Below are 19,743 nucleotides of genomic sequence, written 5' to 3' on the forward strand. Positions count from 1 at the left end.
TAGCATACCCAAGTAAAGGATCAAATAATTCTTAATTGGAAGATCCCAACCCCTTTTCACAATATCCTTGAACTCCTCATGCTCTGTCCAAGTCTCAAAAAACCTAAAAGGTTTCATTCCAAAGTTCTTCTCCTCCAGAATATTCAAGAGAATAGGACAGTGATCTGAGATTCCAAGATTCAAGAATGCTGCCTCAGAATATTTAAATTTATCAACCCATTCATAATTACAAAACACCCTATCCAGCTTACAGCTCAATCGATTCAAATCATCTTTCCCATTACTCCAAGTAAATAAATTACCCTTCCATTTCAGATCAAACAGGTCAACATCAAATACACAATTATTGAACTCCTCTACCTAATCTCCTCTCCCCCCCCCTTTCTTTTCATGTTGACCTCTCACCACATTGAAGTCCCCTAAAACAACCGAAGGAACTGACATTCCTTGAGACAAATGCTCAATATCCCTCCATAATTCTCTCCTTTCCTCCACACTATTTGGGGTATACACAGTAGTGCACATAAACCCCAATGAAGTTCCTTTAACTGTTATCTTCACATGTATTAATTGGGATGTGCAAACCTCACAGTCTACAACAGATAAAGTGTCATCCCAACTCCCCCAAATTCGAGTAGCTTCCCTTACTCTGCAATTATGCACATACTTCCACTCCCTCCTTAAAGCACTAAACACTGTAGTTATATTCTCTTCCTTCACCTTTTTTTCAATAAGAATTGTAATACCCGAACCCTAAAACTTCCTATTTAATGCTCAAGTGTGACGCCGGAGGACACCAGTACCAGTGAGCACTGGGTTGCATCCGTCTTTTGCTAAGGAAGGAAGGGCGACCCCACTTGCACCTGCTACTCATGCTTAAGTAATTGGAAGGGATTCCAGACCCGAAGGGAAAGGTCAGTTGAACCTCACACACACTAGAAACCCTAGAGAAGGCCCCACCCAAACAGAGGAGAAATTGCCATACAAAGTGGCCAGTTCAGCCTTCAACGGCTGATGGTGCTCCATCCACCGGTGAACACTCTCCGGTGAGAATACTGGCCGAAAATGGGTTAATTTGCCGTGGGACCTAGATCTTCGCACCCGTGCACATTAAACCACCCCCAATAGTTGGTACAACCTATTGGGGAATAGATGACGTATCTAGACACCCTAAGGTGGGCCCGTTAGTACCAAATAACGGAATAACTCGGTATTGGGTAAAAACCCATTAATTCCCCAAATAGCCCTTAGTGGGACTTAAGTGGCTATAAATAGGGCTCTTACCATACATTTCTTCTCCTACCAAAATAGAAAGAAGGAAAGGGAGAAAGAAGAAGAAGAAGGAGAAGGAGAGGAAGGAAGGACGAAGGCTAGGGCTCCATTCTTGAGGTAAGCCCATATGCTCATCTCTCCACACACACACATAAATCTCTATCTATCTCTCTCTCCTTCCTATTTCACTCTTTATTGGGAGTAATGGAGACCCAACCAAATTCCACCTACCCAACCATAAATACTACATAATGGGAGAGGGAAATTAGAGTAAGAGACCTACATTGGCAAGGTTATTCACTCAACCTTGGGTCTAAGGACAAATCCCTATGAAATCTCTACCTAAAACCCTAGGATTTGGGAATTTGAACAAATCCTCTATGACCTAACATCCTAACCTAATCCTAAGTTGGGGAAAATGAGATTAAACCTAGGTATGGTGTGTGAAAGCGATCTCATGAGCCATTAATGACCATTCCATGAGATCAACCTAAGTCTTCCCCAATGTATTCTAACCTAGACTTGTGTATTGAGAAAATTGGGTGTATCTTGAAACCCTATGTTGATCCACTCACTAATTTCAATAAACCTAAGCTAAGTGAAGTATGTGAGGATACCCGACATGAAAAACCAACCCTAAAATCACAAAACCCAATTTGTAAACTATACAAAAGAAGGAGAAAGGGGAATGGAGTTGGGAAATGACACCCCACTGAAAAATACGTATTTCCACCACCATACACAGGGGCCACAGCGCCAATACGACTGATCTGGTAAAGAAAACCCCAATTTTACCTTCACCAACAGATGGTCACGGGCCAACCGATGAAGGCAAGAACCATCCACCAATGAAAATATTATAGGATCTGCAATCCGTTCGGATTCATCCACCGGTGAACACACTGGCTGATGACCATCCACCAATGAGCATCCACCGGTGAATCAGTTTAAAGTTAATTTTTAATCCTTTTAATTGGGGCATGAGTCTTAGTGTCCCACTCCTCTATGAATAACCAAATAACCTAAAAACACTATGTATCCGAGGAGTAGAACCGAGAAGTGACGGGGACACGCAACATGAAACCATCAACTATCTACCACCATCTAGAACACGAGGTGAGGGGATTTTGTGTTTTTTTATGGAATGCTTGCATCCTAATGCATATGTGAATGCATTTTATCATTTTGCATATTATTATGTTATTCCTTATATATGGTGTTGATGTTGCATGAGAATGTGGATTATGATTGCGCATGTGTGTGTGTGTGACTGGGGTGCAGGGTGGTCAACGGTTGGTAACGGCGGCACTGCATGCTCAGGGTGCATATGTACGTGTGGGTGTGTGACTGGGGTGTAGGGTGGCCAATGGTTGGTACCGGCAACACTGCATGCTCAGGGTGTGTGTGTGTTTGTGTGTGTGTGACTAGGGTGCAGGGTGGCCAACGATTGGTGCCGGCAACACTGCATGCTCAGGGTGTGTGTGTGTGTGTGTGTTTGTGTGTGACTGGGCTGCAGGGTGGCCAACGGTTGTTGTCGGCTGCACTGCATGGTCAAGGTGAGTGTGTGTGTGTGACTGGGGTGCAAGGTGGCCAATGGTTGGTGCCGGCGGCACTGCATGCTCAAGGTGTGTGTGAGTGTGATTGAATTGTGTTGTGGCATATTAGAATGCATTGGGCTAGGATAACCACCCTGGTACTACAACCCTTGCCAATAGGGGTTTACGTATTGGCTAATCCTCTCATCTGATGGTCCGTGGTTTTGGATGATTTTCGGTGACTGAGGTACTAAGATGCCAACGTCGTGATAGACCCTCACACGATGTTTGATTCGGTGACGGGTATACCCTACATGTGATGTTGGATTCGATGTAGTGGTATTATGGGAGGGTTATTAATAGGGGTTTGCCAGGTAACGATGTGGTTCCAGAACCGGCACGCTCCTGACTTGCAACTAGCAAGTATCCCTAGGACTGATAACATACATTCATGACTGGGGATAACACCTACGTTGCAGTAGCACTTATACCCCCTTTGGACTTAGAAATTGTTGCTTAGAATTGCTTGATAATAAATGGATCATGTCATTGCACTCACATAATTGCATTCATATTGATGTGGCCGGGCACGAATATTCATACTGTTGCATTTTCTTGGATTGTCATGATTGCTTGTGTGTGTTACCCTCACTAGGCTTCGTGGAAGCTCACCCCCTGTTGTTACCCCATTTTAGATGTTGATTCAAGAAATCCTTTGGAAATTGTAATCGAGGTCTCGGTTCTCTATGGGGGTGACCTCTAGGATGAGGAGCTGGTTGCGCACGAGGATGGATGTGTGTGTAATGATTGTGCAATTAGAGCACTATGAGGATGGGAGTACCATCTTCTATTTTTGATTCTTTTTGTCATTAACAGATGTAGCCCTATGGGGGCATAACTGTAATTTTGATTAAGATGTGAAAACATTATTTTTGTGTAAATATGGTAAATATTAATAGAATCAGCAGTTGATATATATTTTGTTTATATTATAATATAAGTATGTGATTTTAGAACTTATTTCATAATCTTATGAACTTAAAGTACTGCATCGTGGATCCTGGATGGATGGTGGACACGTATGCGTGTCCATGTCCCAACCTTCAGGTGAGTGGAGGCAGGGTGTGACAACGAGTGGTATTAGAGCGCGATACTCTGCTTTAAGTCATAAACTTATGAAATGTTAGGACTACTGGTGATTAGGTTATAAATAAAAGCTTAAAGACATAAATCATAGTTCACACTTAGGAGACAAGTTGAAGATAGAAGCCGATAACACTAATAATTTCATTAATAATAAATTCAGCTTACAACTTTGAGAGAGGAGAATACAAGACTTAACTAGGAGAAAATTACATGGATGATAACTACCTGCTGAATAACTCTCAAGTTAATAACACTAATGGCACAAATAAAACATAATAGGATCACAATCCTAAGAACAAGATTGAAAGATAGGAGGACCTAGGAAAAACTACTGTTGGGGTGGATCACTGGGTGGTACCGATGAGATAGGAGTAGTATTTGCTAGCCCAAAGTAAGTGTTCCACCTATGGGTCCATACCTCTAGATGACTGACCCTATCATCAATGCTTTCCAGACGGGTATTCAGACCCTGAAAACCTTTTTCCATAGCCTGCATCACCCGATCCCAACCTACTGCATCACTTGGTGCGATCGAAGAAGCGCCACCGGCATATTGAGATGAAGTGTAAGGAGGAGGTGGGGTAGTTACCCTACGAGCTTGACTCAATGGATGTCCATCATCTTCACTATCCTCCCCATCTTCCTCGCTCTCCTCGGCCTCCTCGTCGTTTTCCATATCCATATCCTGGTCACCTCCTATAGGGACCATTACCGGCACCCCTCAGCATCACTACCATCATTAGGGTCAACCTTCATCTTCACTAAGGAGTGTAAATCGAAAGGATACCTCTTGGCTCCATCTGTAGGCTCGTCAACACAGAGGGGACCCCAAAGTGTACAAAAATACTAGTAAGGAGATTTCCGTAAAGTAAATTTTCATCCTTTGGGTACTTGGCCCAGTATGCCATATGCCGCATCAATAGGTATGGGAGGTTGATCTGGAGACCCACATACAAGCACAGGGTAACATAGGCCTGGAGAAGAGAAACTTCATTGAAATGACCTCCAACTGGTAATATGTTTAACTAAACTACCCTACAAAGCACCTTAGGCATGGTCCTGAAGCGACTGAACCTAGCCCATCCACTAGTGGTTCCAGTCAACTGCCGACACATCTCATCTAAACTATCTTGGGGTATAAAAGCTCCCCTTCTAGTCTTGGGAGCACAATATACACTCTCCCCAACGCTTGAAATCCCAGTAATAGCACCAAACTCGGCTGTGGTGAAGGAGAGGTCTACTCCCATAACTCAGCTCGTGAGACGATAATCATTTTCCCCTACTTCCTCGCCCCTTAGATTGCAAAAGAACATTTAGACCAAGTGAGGATAACATCTGTCCCCCGGGTCTAACAGCAGTGACCAACCCAGCGCTTAGAACCGCCTCGCTATACCAAAGGAAGGCATCTGACCATGCAATATTGCCTTCCCAGAATCCACAAGTTTACTTCCAAACACCCCCATTTCTGCGCACTCTCTGCAGAGCTAAACCAAAATCTGTCAAAGTTAGGTTCTAGAGGAGCTGGAATCTACCTCGGAACATTTCGACTACGTGTGTCTCTTCTAGAACTCATGACTGCATACAAACATAACAAATATACATATCCAACTAAGTGTATACAAAAGGAAAGGCACATTTGGAAAGAATGCAAGAAATTTCACATAAATCACTAGTTAGGGTTTCACAGAGAAGAAAATTTGGGGAAAATGGAAAATGTAGCAAAAATGGGAGGAAAATCTTACCTCTTGCGCACAATGTGGCATGGATTGGCGGCAAAAATCACCGGATGATGTTCTTCCAACCTTATAAGAGCTCTTCGGTCGTTCTTGGTAAGAAAAGGAAGAGGTTATAGTGAAAATGGGATTCTCGGCCAGCCCTCTTAAAAGACAGTAAAAGTGTTCACCGGCTGGCCAGTGAAACAATTACCATCCATTGGTGAACACTTTAAGTGATTTTTCAGGCCTTGCGGATCCATCCACCAGTGAACTCACTGGCGGATGATCATCCACCGGTGAAGGTAAAAAGGTGAGAATTTATTTTCTTTTCTTTATATGTGTGGGTCCATTTTACATATTTTTCTTCCCTCAATGGGTGGATACGGAGGATGTGGGTGTCTGAACCTAGTACATATAAAGACTTGAATATGCATGCTCAGTTGTACTAAGTTGCCTATGTTACCTCTTATACGGGATGGTTCACATGGCTCCTAGAAAATCCCAAACACAGGTGGGATGGTTGCCTAAACGGCCACGCCGTACTACTACATCTACTATGGGTCGGCCACCTACTTTGGAACCAAGTAGGGAAGAGGTGCCCGATACCACAGCACAGGGAGCCCCTCCTGCCCCACCTATACTTTCCGCCCAGGATGTAGTGTCAATTATGGGTAACATGTTGCAAGGATTACAACAGCAACAAAATGTGATGATGCAAGGGTTGCAACAGCAACAACTGGAGTTTATGACGGGTCTAAATGCATAGATCAGTCTTGTGTTTCAGACTTGAGAGGCACAGGTTGTTCCACCCCAGACACAGCCAGTACCTGATGTTGCTCCTACCACTATCTCCCAGGCACAACAAGTCCCAACACCAATGGTTCACCACCCAACCCACCCAGAGGGCTCCAATGTACATTATGCCCCACGACCTGATGTACCACTAACACAGGGGCAAATGACACCACAGAGCCAAGCCATACTGCCTATACCTATGGACAATGTGAAAGTGATGGAAACGTTCTAGAAGTTTAGGCCTCCCTACTTTGGTGGGATTGCGCAGGACCCTTTGGTACCACCAAATGGGTAGAGGGAATGGAAAAGGCATTTAAGATAATGACCCTCACTGAAGAACAAAAACTGATGTATGCCAACTACTAACTACAAAATGAGGCAAATGCATGGTGGAAGTCCACTGAACCCATCCTAGTGGTCTTATAGCCTAACCTCACATGGGAACACTTTAAAGTGGCGTTCTACAACAACTACTTCCCAGATTCATGGAGTTGAAACAAGGGTCCAACTCTGTATTGGAATATCAACAAGATTTTGAGAAGTTGTTCTTCTTCGCACCTGAGCATTTGAAGGGGGATCAGGCAAAGGCGAAGAGATTTGAGAAAGGGTTAAGACCCGCTATAGGGGTTGTGTTAGTGGCTCAGTACCGCCACATTTATGCCCATGTGGTTCAGGTTGCCAAATCCATTAAGGATAAACAAAGAGAGAACTATCATGCCATCCAAGGGAAGAGGACAGTGGGACCTAGTAGGTTTGGTAAGGGGACATATTCTAGTGCAGCCTCAGGTCAGTATAGAAGACCAAAAACAGGATAAGCACCACCACCACCTAGACCCATGGTAGCACAGTCTCAGACAGTCCCCTTAAGGTGTTTTGTCCATCAGCAAATGGGTCACTTTGCAAATAATTGCTCACAGAGGAGACCGGGTGACCCCTATGTAGGACCAACCAGATCAATGCAGCCATTATCCGCCACCCGTCCGGCTCAGGCACCACAAGGAGCTAGATTGCAAGGGAAAGTGTTTGCACTGACTACTGAGGAAGCGGAGGCATCGCCTGGAGTGGTCACAGGTACCTGGTTGATATCGATGACCCCTGCATATGTTTTGTTTGATACTGGTGCATCACATTCATTTGTATCCCCCACTTTTGCCTCTAAGATGAATATCAAGCCAAAAATGTTAACACACAAGTTAGTAGTTAGCACACCAACTGGGAGTGAGGTAGGATTAGAGGAGATTTATGAGCCGTGTCCTATTCAAGTCTGTGGACGGGACATGATTGCCCATTTGATTAAATTAGAGATGCGCGACTTCGATGTTATCTTAGGTATGGATTGGTTATCCGCCTATAGGGCATGTGTTTTATGTGCTGAGAAGAAAATTGTATTCAAACTTCGAGGAGGAGGTGAGTTTGTTTACAAAGGGAGAAAAGTCAAGAAGTCCAAGAAACTAGTGATATCTACACTTGAAGTGAGAAGATTACTAGAGCAAGGATGTGAGGCTTATTTGGCATCTGTGATTGACACAAGTGAGGAGAGTAAGTTGGTAGAGGAAATAGAAGTAGTGAGAGAGTTTTCAGACATCTTTCCTGACGACTTACCTGGACTACCCCTGGACTTAGAGACTGAATTCACTATTGATTTGATCCCTGGGGCAGCACCTATATCAAAAGCTCCATATAGGATGGCACTTTTAGAACTGAAAGAGTTGAAGGAACAATTACAAGATTTATTGGAGAAAGGGTTCATCCGACCTAGTGTGTCCCCATGGGGAGCACCGGTACTCCTTGTTAGGAAGAAGGATGGGAGTACGAGAATGTGCATAGATTACAGGGAACTCAATAAACTGACTATCAAGAATAGGTATCCGTTGCCCAGAATCGATGACCTTTTTGATCAATTGCAAGGTGCAACCACATTCTCCAAAATTAACCTCAGATCTGGTTATCATCAACTCAATATTAGAGAGGGTGACATCAGGAAGACAACTTTCAGGACCCGTTATGGACACTATGAGTTCCTAGTTATGCCATTTGGACTAACCAATGCCCCCGCAGTGTTCATGGAGTTGATGAATAGAGTATTCCACGATATGTTAGACAACTTTGTCATCGTGTTCATCGACAACATTTTGATCTATTCGAAGAGCCGGGAGGAACATGCTACCCATTTGAGATTTGCCCTTCAGAGACTGAGAGAGAAGCAGTTGTATGCAAAATTCAGTAAATGTGAGTTTTGGCTTACACAAGTGCATTTCTTAGGGCATGTTGTCTTGGAGAAGGGCATTGAAGTTGATCCTGGAAAGGTAAAGGCTGTGGTTGAATGGGAGGCACCTAAGAATGTAGGTGAAATTCATAGCTTCCTGGGGTTGGCGGGATACTACAGAAGGTTCATAGAGAATTTCTCACACATTTCTGGACCTATGACTCGACTAACATGGAAGGGAGTGAAATTTGAATGGTCTAAGGAATGTGAAGAAAGTTTCCAGGAATTGAAGCAGAAATTAATAACTCCAGTACTCACTATTCCAGAAGGTAACGCCAGAATGGTAGTATATAGTGATGCATCCAAGTTGGGCTTAGGCTGTGTGTTGATGCAAAATGGCAAGGTTGTAGCATACGCATCTCAGCAGTTGAAGGACTATGAAAAGAATTACCCCACCCATGACTTGGAGTTAGCAGCGGTCATTTTTGCTTTAAAGATTTGGCGGCATTATTTATATGGGGAAAAGAGTGAGATCTACAGCGATCATAAGAGTTTGAAATACTTTTTCACCCAAAATGAGCTGAATATGAGACAAAGAAGATGGTTGGAACTGATGAAGGATTATGATTGCACCATCCATTACCATCCGGGGAAGGCCAACGTAGTGGCCGATGCATTGAGCAGGAAATCTCAGACTCTATCCCTAGCAGCCTTGACGGTGAATGAACAGCTGATTGAGGAAGCTAGAAGAATGGATTTGGAACTACTAACGAATGAGGTGGCAGTGACCTTGGCTGCACTTATGATACAACCATTGTTAGTGGGGAAAATCCAAGCCGCCCAAGTACTAGATGAGGATCTTCAGAAAATAGTAAGTGATATCAAAGAAGGAAGACAAAAAGATTCAAATTTCAAGTTGACTAAAGATGGGGTCCTCAAGTTCAAGGATAGACTTTGCGTACCAAAGGATGAAGAGATGAGGGAATTAATATTGAAAGAAGCTCACAGTTCACCCTACTCCATCCATCCCGGTAGTACAAAAATGTACAAGGATTTAAAAAGGTCCTATAGGTGTGGCATGAAAACTGACGTAGCCACCCATGTAGCCAGGTGCTTGAATTACCAACAGATCAAAGCAGAAAGGCAAAGGCCACATGGCTTATTACAACCCCTACCCATACCAAAATGGAAATGGGAAAACATTACCATGGATTGTCATAGGATTGCCGCGTACTCAGAAAGGGAATGACACAATCTGGGTAATTGTAGACCGACTGACCAAGGTGGCCCACTTCATCCCTATGAGAATTACTTACCCCATGGAAAAGTTGGCTCAACTGTTTGTTGACAATATTGTCCGATTACATGGTGTACCGGCAAGCATTGTCTCCGACCGTGATACCAGATTCACCTCCAACTTCTGGAAATGTCTACAGAAAGCAATGGGGACGCAACTGAATTTCAGCACGGCATTCCATCCACAGACAGATGGGCAATCAGAGAGGACTATACAGACCCTAGAGGATATGTTGCGGGCTTGTGTATTGGATATGAGCTATAGCTCGGATGAGCACTTGTCACTCATAGAGTTCTCCTACAACAATAGCTACCAGGCTACTATAGGCATGGCACCTTATGAAGCCCAGTATGGTAAGAAATGCAGAACGCCTTTGTATTGGGATGAAGCTGGAGAAAGGAGGATCCTAGGCCCGGAACTGATCCAAGCCACTTGTGAGAAAGTGAATGTAATCAGGGAGAGAATTAAGGCGGCTCAATCAAGACAGAAAAACTATGCGGATGTCAGACGAAAGCACCTAGAGTTTGAGGTGGGCGATAAAATTTTTCTAAAAGTATCCCTAATGAGAGGAGTGAAGAGGTTTGGCAAGAAGGGAAAGCTAAGTCCTCGATACATGGGACCTTATGAAATATTGGGTCAAGTCGGAACAATAGCTTACCGGGTCGCTATGCCACCTGAATTAGAAGGAGCTCATAATGTGTTTTATGTTTCCATGCTCAAGAAGTACGTTTCCGATCCAGCTCATATTTTGACACATGTACCCTTGGAACTTGACACTGATTGGAAGTTTGTAGAACAGCCAGAAGAAATCATTGACCGGAGAGACCACATTCTCCGCAATCGGACTATTTCTTATGTACTAGTCAAGTGGAGGAATCACTCCAGACAAGAAGCGTCTTGGGAACGTGAGGAAATGAAGAAGAAATATCCTCAGTTGTTTGGATCACCAGGTACGTCAAATTTCGAGGACGAAATTTCTTGTAAGGAGGGGGGAATGTTATACCCGAACCCTAAAACTTCCTATTTAATGTTCAGGTGCGATGCCGGAGGACACCAGTGCCAGTGAGCACTGGGTTGCATCCGTCTTTTGCCGAGGAAGGGCGACCCCACTTGCACCTGCTACCCATGCTTAAGTAATTGGAAGGGATTCTAGACCCGAAGGGAAAGGTCAGTTGAACCTCACACACACTAGAAACCCTGGAGAAGGCCCCACTCAGACTGAGGAGAGATCTCCATACAAAGTGACCAGTTCAGCATTCACCGGCTGATGGTCACCTGTGGATGCTGTGAACACCCTCCGGTGAGAATACTGGCCGAAAACGGGTTAATTTGCCATGGGACCCGGATCTTCGCACCCGTGCACATCAAACCACCCCCAATAGTTGGTACAACCTATTGGGGAATAGATGAACGTATCCGGACACCCTAAGGTGGGCCCATTAGTGTTGAATATCGGAATAACCCGGTATTGGGTAAAAACCCATTAATTCCCCAAATAGCCCCTAGTGGGACTTAAGTGGCTATAAATAGGGCTCTTACCATACATTTCTTCTCCTACCAAAATAGAAAGAAGGAAAGGGAGAAAGAAGAAGGAGGAGAAGGAGAGGAAGGAAGGAGGAAGGCTAGGGCTCCATTCTTGAGGTAAGCCCATATGCTCATCTCTCCACACACACACATAAATCTCTCTCTCTCTCTCCTTCCCATTTCACTCTTTATTGGGAGTAATGGAGACCCAACCAAATTCCACCTACCCAACCATAATACTACATAATGGGAGAGGGAAATTAGAGTAAGAGACCTACATTGGCAAGGTTATTTACTCAACCTTGGGTCTAAGGACAAATCCCTATGAAATCCCTACCCAAAACCCTAGGATTTGGGAATTTGAACAAATCCTTTATGACCTAACATCCTAACCTAATCCTAAGTTGGGGAAAATGAAATTAAACCTAGGTATAGTGTGTGAGAGTGATCTCATGAGCCATTAATGACCATTCCATGAGATCAACCTAAGTCTTCCCCAATGTATCCTAACCTAGACTTGTGTATTGAGGAAATTGGGTGTATCTTGAAACCCTATGTTGATCCACTCACTAATTTCACTAAACCTAAGCTAAGTGAAGTGTGTGAGGATACCCTACATGAAAAATCAACCCTAAAATCACAAAACCCAATTTGTAAACTATACAAAAGAAGGATAAAGGGGAATGGAGTTGGGAAATGACACCCCACTGAAAAATACGTATTTTCACTACCATACACAGGGGCCATAGGGCCAATAGGGCTGATCTAGGCAAGAAAACCCCAATTTTACCTTCATCGGCCGATGGTCACCGGCCAGATGGTGAAGGCAGGAACCATCCACCGGTGAAAATATTGTCGGATGTGCATTCCATTCGGATTCATCCACCGGTGAACTCACCAGCGGATGACCATCCATCGGTGAGCATCCACCGGTGAACCATTTTAAAGTTAAATTTTAATCCTTTTAATTGGGGCATGAGTCTTAGTGTCCCACTCCTCTATGAATAACCGAATAACCTAAAAACACTATGTATCTTAGGAGTGGAACCGAGAAGTGACGGGGACACGCAACATGAAACCATCAACTATCTACCGCCATCTAGAACACAAGGTGAGGGGATTTTGTGTTTTTATGGAATGCTTGCATCATAATGCATATGTGAATGAATTTTATCATTTTGTATATTATTATATCATTCCTTATATATGGTGTTGACGTGGCATGAGAATGTGGTTTATGATTGTACATGTGTGCGTGTGTGTGTGTGATTGGGGTGCAGGGTGGCCAACGGTTGGTGCCGACGGCACTGCATGCTCAGGGTGCATGTGTGCGTGTGGGTGTGTGACTGGGGTGCAGGGTGGCCAATGGTTGGTGCCGAAGGCACTGCATGCTCAAGGTGTGTGTGAGTGTGAGTGTGATTGAACTGTGTTGTGGCATATTAGAATGCATTGGGCTAGGATAACCACCCTGGTGCTACAACCCTTGCCAATAGAGGTTTACGTATTGGCTAATCCTCTCGTCCGACGGTCCGTGGTTGGGGACGATTTTCGGTGACTGAGGTGCGAAGATGCCAGTGTCGTGACAGACCCTCACGCGATGTTTGATTCGGTGACGGGTATACCCTACATGCGATGTTGGATTCGATGTAGTGGTATCATGGGAGGGTTTTTAATAGGGGTTTACCGGGTACCGATGTGGTTCCGGAACCGGCATGCTCCTGACTCGCAACTAGCTAGTATCCCTGGGGACTGATAACGTATATTCATGACTGGGGATAACACCTACGTTGCAGTTGCAGTAGCACTTATACCCCCTTTGGACTTAGAAATTGTTGCTTAGAATTGCTTGATAATAAATGGATCATGTCATTGCACTCACATAATTGCATTCATATTGATGTGGTAAGGCATGACTATTCATACTGTTGCATTTTTTTGGATTGTCATGATTGCTTGTGTGTTACCCTCACTGGGCTTCGTGGAAGCTCACCCCTTGTTGTTGCCCCTTTTTAGATGTTGATTCAGGAAATCCTTTGGAAACTGTAATCGAGGTCCCGGCTCTCTACGGAGGTGACCTCTGGGATGAGGAGCTGGTTGCGCACGAGGATGGATGCGTGTACGATGATTGTGCATTTGGAGCACTCTGAGGATGGGAGTATCATCTTCTATTTTTTATTCTTTTTGTACTTAACAAATGTAACCCTATGGGGGCATAACTGTAATTATGATTAAGATGTGAAAACATTCTTTTTGTGTAAATATGGTAAATATCAATAGAAATCACCAGTTGATATATATTTTGTTTATATTATAAGTATGTGATTTTAGAATCATTTCATAATCTTATAAACTTAAAGTACTGCATCGTGGATCCTGGATGGATGGTGGACATGTGTGCGTGTCCATGTTGCCAGCCTTCAGGTGAGTGGAGGCGGGGTGTGACAGTACCAGCAAGAAATCCCGCCTGCTCAAGACTCTACCCACGAGACTCTATGTAAGGAAGGACACCTAAAGGAAGCGAGAGAATATGCAGCCAAGATCCCTCGGAAATGCGATCAGAGCGCTACTATAGGTTCCCAAGCGAACTCCAACTCTTGAAAGACAAGGAATATTCGAGATATTCCTCTCATCCCAACAAGAGTCTAGAAGAGCGAGGAGACTAGGACATCAAGGTGAAGCTCGCACTATAAATAGGAAAGGTAACCCTCCAGAAAGGGCATGGACTTTTAAAAATATAAAAAATACTTTGTTGCGAGATTCTGACTTGCTCCTCGAAGGGTTATCGCACTGGATCAACTCGGTGCCCCTTGTTAACTGATTTTTCTTGCGGGATCATATCATCCTCCCCCAACTTGCAGTGCTCGTCAGAATTGTCTGCATCGGATTGGCGCCGTATGTGGAACGTACTAAAGCAAAGCTCGACGTTCTCCAGCTACAAAGTGAATGCATGGTGTCCTTGCCAAGCCTTGTAGGCGAATCCTCGCATCCTCAAAGGCAGAGGAACAACCCAGATCAGTAAAATGATGGTCAGGAAGTTTCAATCTCGATAGAAAGACCTGCACAACCACCCTCCCTTTCAAGCATCGGAGCACAAGCAGAGGTGATGCCACCACCTGCTGAACGCAACCTCCCACAAACCCGTATGACCCAGACCACCGTCTCTCGGGATCCAGGGGTTGATACTCAAATTCAAAATTTACAAATGTAGGTGCTCACCACCAACAACCTAGTTAGGAGTTTCATCAGACAGTTCGGCTCGGCACTCCCAACTCCACTAGATGGGAAAAATAATGCTCGTGCTGTTCCATTTGCCCCTAGACGAAGCCATACTGGGTTGACGCGAGAACCGAGGTGAGAAGTTAGACTTGATGGCAATCATCCTACTTGCACCTGTGAAAGGTCACTAGCAAACAGTGTGGCCCCCCGATCCAATCCGAGACCTGCATCTAGGCACTCGTTGTAGACACCCAATTTTGTCACCCTCTGTAACACCCTGAATTTTGAAGCAGCTAGCCTCTTGTGTCAGGACCCAGTTGGCACAAGGGCAGTAGCCTATCATACTGGGAACCTACATGTACAGCAGTAGGAGGAAATTGGTAAATTTACTAGCCCAGTAGGAGTAAAATAGCCAGAAATATGTGGAATCAGTCCCACACTTAACAGACTATGAAGCTCAGAGGTTGAGATTGCTGGAAGGCCAAAAATGAGGCAAACGTTAGGTTACCCTGCTGACAACCGGCCAGCTAGTTTAAGTGCAAGAATGCCCAAAAAACTGGGTTTTCTTCTTTGCAGTGTGAATCTACCCATTTCTACCCTATGTAGGGGCATGTTTAAAGGTTCTAATGCAATAAATTTTATGAGAAACCACGTGGTGTATGATTTGTTATTTAAGTTTAAAGATTCACAAAAATAGACCAAGAGAGAGGGGGGGGGCGACTACTGTTATATTTGCTGTTGAAATCGTATGGAACCAAAGAAGAAAAGGAAGAAAGAAGGAGAAGAGGAAGAAACGAAGAAGAAGAAGAAAGAGGAAAGAGGAAAGAGGAAAGAGGAAAGGAGAGCTTCTGCTGCACCTGCCCTCTGCTGCTGCTGCTGCTGCTGCTGCTGCTGCTGCTGCTGCTACTACAGCTGCTGCTATTGCCTTCCTACATACTGCCAGTAGAAGTGGAAGGCTGCCAGAGGTGCTGCCACAGCTGGGATGAGATCTGGGTCTGGACAGCTGCACCAGGACACTCCCTACTGCAGTTGTAAGTCCCAAGAACTAAGAACAGTCAATTTCCCCTGACCTACCTCGTGATTTTTGGTAGTATAATTCTGCCAGTAGGGTTAGGGTTAGTGTAGGAATGATTTTGAAGTAGGGAAATAGTTGTGGGAACTCAGCTCAGCTCCCTACAGCTAAACCTTAATTTTGGGACCCAATTGACTGTACAATGGTCCTTGGAACCCTAGATCATAGGGCTTTTCCCAATTAGGTAAAATTAAATGAAATTGGAGATGGGTTAAAGCCCTACATAAGCTAAATTTTGTTTGAGAATGGACAGAAATTGAGGTCGGGTTACTCTCGTAGGAAATTGGGAGAATTGGAATCCAAACGGCCCTATGTTCAATGAATTGGGCTGTAATTAGCCAAATTGACACTTCACCCAGATTGAGCATCACTAACATAGTTTGTAGAGTGAATTTGGATGCCCGGAAGTTGGGAAAATTGCCCTGGCAGATTTTGTTCACAGATGGACAGAATTCTGCAATTTGCAGACCTGAACCGGTGGGCACAAGCGGCCGGCCGGTTGGGAGAAACCATACCCGAAACCATACCCGCCGGTTGGGGTCACAAAACCCTCAATGGTTGCTGTTTGGGTCTAGGTGCACCCTATACAAGGGTGGGGCTTGCTGATACATGTTCAATGAGAATAAGCCCTGTAAAGATGGCTGTGGTAGGGATCTCTGAGCCCAATCCTATCACTGAACTAGCTGAGAGAATTATGCCATAGCCAGGGGATGTCCATAGGAAATGTAAGACCATGCCCTTTACAGTGAATAGTACAGAGAGGAAAGAAGAATGTGTTGGGAATCAGCCTAGTCAACTAAGGTCTATGAGAACCCACATGTTGCCTCCGGTGGGTGTCTGATGACCTCTGTACTATGTGGCTTGGTCTGTTTAGACAAAAAGGAAACCCGAGATTGTGTGGATCACATTAGTGACCAACATAGGGGTTAGGGAGCTAAGTTGGTTAAGTAGGTAAGTTGTTGGGAGATATGCTGGTCAGGAATCAGTGCCTTTGTCTGACTGATGAGCACATTTATGTGTGAAATCTAGGGTAGTAAAACACGCATTTTACATATTTAGAATGGAACTACCTTGGGTTTTACTCTCTTTTTGCAGGTTTTATATTTTCAAGGCCTTAAGGACTATCGGGCGCTATATCTCAAATTTTACAAGTAAAGATGTCCTATTTCTTTTCATAGTTGCGAAGAGGACGAAATTCTGAGCAAGATGGATGTGTTCAATTAAAAGTACATATTCGTTTGGCCACCCGTACAAATGATTATTCTTTTCAGGCCAGATAAGAATAACGGATCAGAACTGAACCGAGATGCAGAACCAGCCTATTTGCAGTTGTCCCAGAGGTACAAGGAATATTCTAATGCCAACAAGGATCGATGAACCACATCCTTAAGTGATTGAAGATTCGTTTTTGGTAACAACTATCTAGCGTAGCTGGTGAGTTGTGGTGTGCAAAATCCCTTGCTTATTAGGTCTCAAGTTCGAACCTTTCAACTGCCATTTTGTTGAGGTTTTTATTTTAGAGGATTTTCTCTCTCCTACTCATCACTCAAAGGAGGTCGGCTAAAGGGTTTCTTACGCAAGAGGAGAGAGAAATAAGGAAATAAAGAGAAAAATAGAAAAAAGGGAGAAAAAAATAAGAAAGGAAAAAAATAATTAAAAAAAATCGTTCAAGATGTTGCCCACGTTTGAAGAAGAGAGAAAAAAAAAGAAGGAAAAAGGAAGCAAAATCGTTGGAGATTCCCTACTTCCTACAATTCTCTATCTTCTCTCTCCACCTCATCAACAAGATAAAAAAAATCTGTTTTTTTTTTAGAAGCTAAAATTGTTAGCTTCCCTCCCCCATTCTCTATATAATAGAATTAACACAAGGGGAGGAGGCACATCATTCTTCTTCTAGGGTTTTTTTCATAGTTGCTCTATCTCTTTCTCTAGTTTTCTCTTTGTCTAGCTCTAGTTCTAGGTTTATGCTTTAAAAACTTTTGTAAGTTCTTTTTATTCAATTAATGCAAGCACTATTGTTTTTGATTCAGTCTTTTATTTTTATTGTTTAAACAATTGAAGTTGTAATTTTCAAGTTCTAGTTCTAGGCTTAGTTTTAGGTGACAAGAATAAGCTATGAAGCATGTCTTTCAAGTTCAATTTTTTTCTTCAGATTTGTTTTCTCTAGTACTAGAAATTTCAGATTTGGTTTATTCCAAATCTGGTTTTTAGTACTGATAGTATCTCAAATCGATCAAGTTTTCAGTTCAAGGATTGAAGTTCAAATAAGTAGGCTCCTTCATTAGTCTTCTCTCCTCCCTCTCATTCCCTCTTCTGACTACCCTTTCTTTCTTAATTTAGGATTTTAATTTCAGTCGTTACATTATTGCTATCCCTTTCCCCCAAGGTTCATGGCTAGTGTATGTGTTGGCTTTGCCCCTCGTAGCCATAGAACCATCATTTTATTGTTTTTATTTTAATTGTCTCCCTTTCCCTAAAGCCAAGTAGAGTAACCCTTGTAAGAGTGACTCTCTGGTCAAGTAGGGAAGCTCATATTATGATGCATCCCTCGGGCTAAGTAGAGAAACCTACTTGTGAGTCTCTCTAGCTTTATCCATTTTCTTTTACTTTATTTTTATTTCAGCATTTTTTTTCCTTCATTGCTTTTTAATTGCGTGGGGTGTTTATTTTTAGCTATTTATTTATTTAATTTTAATTGCGTGGCTTGTGTATTTAAATTCTTAGATGACAAATGATTAAGACGTTATTTTAGATACATATGTTTAGGACGGTAATTAGAATTAGATCACAACCATTAATTGGTTCACTTTCGTATCATTAAAAGAAGGAAAAAAATAAAGTGACTGCTCTCCCTGTATTCGATCTGTAGCTACACTGATCCGTACGCTTGCGGTTACATTTTAAAATCTCAAACAAGTTTTTGACGCCGTTGCCGGGGAGACAGTTCCATGTTATTTTTCGATTTCTTTTGGTAAATCGGAGTGCTTTGTTTTGTTTTTCCTTTTCTTTTATTGAATTCCTGAGAAGTATCAACTTGCAATAATAGTTGTATCAGTGGAGGTCGCAATGCCTCACAGTATGATAAAGACAGGTTTCGACCTGTAGCAATACCTCAGGAATTGACTTGAGCAACTCCAGATCCCTGCCGGTAAGCTCCCAAAAAGCCAAAAAAAATCAAAAAAATAAAAAAACTCATAAAAAATTTTGTTATCCATTCTTTTGTGCTTGTCTTACTTTAGTTGTGGGTAGTTTTCTGTTGCATGAGTGTTAGGTGGGTACGTAATACTAAGAATCTGTTAGAAAGAAGAGATCAACAAGTAGTGACCTATACGTTTGCTCTCTTTAAAACCTTTCAATATGGGAGACCAACATCAAAACCCTTCACTTAAATCTCTGAAAGATAAGTTCTACCCTGCTAGAACAGCCCAACCTTCCTGCATAGTTATACCACACGACTAGGGCAATAATTTTGAACTCAAATCTCAATACATCACTATATTGCCCCACTTCCATGGGTTGACCTCTAAGGATGCATACCTATTTCTAAGGGAATTTGAAGAAGTATGTGTTCTAATTAAGATCCAACAACTTTCTGATGATGATGTTAAGCTTAGGTTTATCACTTTTGCATTAAAAGACCAAGCTAAGAAGTGGTTGTATGGGTTACCCACAAATTCCATAACCTCATGGGAACAGTTCACAGTTGTCTTCCTTAAGAAGTTTTTCCCAACTCACAAGACCAATAAGGCTTAGAAGTGATATCCTTTAATTTAGGCAAAAGCCTAGTGAGTCCTTTTTCAAACTTATGGAGAGATTCAAGGATCTACTCCAAGAATGCCCTCACCATGGCCTAGACTTATGGCATTTATGTCAAATAATTTATGAGGGTATTGATTACCCAACTAAACAAATGATAGAGTCTATGTGCCCTGAGGGATTCACATCATTTACAGATGAAGGAAAGG

General features: G+C 43.1%; 1 protein-coding gene and 1 non-coding gene across 2 annotated transcripts in view; both read right to left on the minus strand.

The window, feature by feature from the left end:
• LOC122071594 (ribulose bisphosphate carboxylase/oxygenase activase, chloroplastic) overlaps positions 1 to 19,743 on the minus strand; it is a 139,161-nt gene that overhangs the window by 17,180 nt on the left and 102,238 nt on the right. The window lies entirely within an intron of this gene.
• On the minus strand, positions 19,524 to 19,630 carry LOC122071596. Its single transcript, XR_006138216.1, has one exon. It is a non-coding gene; the product is annotated as a small nucleolar RNA R71 (small nucleolar RNA).

This window comes from Macadamia integrifolia, unplaced genomic scaffold (assembly GCF_013358625.1).
Source record: "Macadamia integrifolia cultivar HAES 741 unplaced genomic scaffold, SCU_Mint_v3 scaffold_274A, whole genome shotgun sequence".
Taxonomy (NCBI): domain Eukaryota; kingdom Viridiplantae; phylum Streptophyta; class Magnoliopsida; order Proteales; family Proteaceae; genus Macadamia; species Macadamia integrifolia.